The sequence below is a fragment of the Penaeus monodon genome, chromosome 29, assembly GCF_015228065.2.
Source record: "Penaeus monodon isolate SGIC_2016 chromosome 29, NSTDA_Pmon_1, whole genome shotgun sequence".
NCBI classification, from domain to species: domain Eukaryota; kingdom Metazoa; phylum Arthropoda; class Malacostraca; order Decapoda; family Penaeidae; genus Penaeus; species Penaeus monodon.
In genome coordinates this window covers 38,575,706-38,576,635 of record NC_051414.1, presented here as the reverse complement: position 1 = coordinate 38,576,635, position 930 = coordinate 38,575,706, and positions in this window count along the sequence as shown.

Genomic DNA, 930 nt, shown 5'->3' with positions numbered 1-930 from the left:
AGAATCATCTGATATACGAAGTGTCACTTATCAGATTTTCTTTTATAATGATAATAATAAAAAAAAAAATCTCAAGCCACTACGAACCTACTTTTAGTGGCAACCTACAAGAAATTTATGTTAAGTCAAAATTTCTATATTTGATCATATCAGAAGTAGATTTCACTTTTAAGATAATTATTTGTAAATAATTTTCAAAAGTAGATTTCACTTTTAATGTCATTATTTTAAAAAAAATGCGTAACTTAATACTTTGCCTCTCGTCACAAATCTAGGCTAAATTAATGGGGGTCAGTAATGGATGTTTTCAACCATTAAGGGGGTTAAAATGTGAAATATATTAAAAGAAATGGCAGGCGGTTAGTAATATGAGATTAATGCTGCAGTTTACATTTTTGTTTTCATCATTTTCTCTCTAATGATGGAAATTTCAAGTTAGCAAATACCAGCTGGCTGTCTGCTGCCTCAAGTCGACTGTTCATTGAAAATTTACGGAAAAAGTCGACGTTTTAGAAAACAATTAACTATTTCAGATAGATTGTTAGATCCTTTTAGTTCATTGCTTATATATTGCATTGTATTTAAAGATAAGATTACTGAATTATTTGTTGTATTTATTTTGGTATTTCCCTTATTTTGGATTTTTAAAGAAGCCTAATTATAAATATTCTCAATAGGCCTCGTGAAATTGTCTCTGGAATTCAGTTTCATATAATTTACGTTTTTATCATTATAATTTTTACATCATTGTGCCTACAGGCTGAAATGTTTTATAGACTTTCCATAATGTGTTGCTAAACGTTTTTCTGATGAAAATGCAACAGTATTTGTGTTTTTTCTGTAAAGGCATAAAATGTCTGACTTTATTTTTATTGAGCGCATGTAAATTCTTTCTCTTTTAGTTGCCGTTGAAGAGGAATACCAATTTTA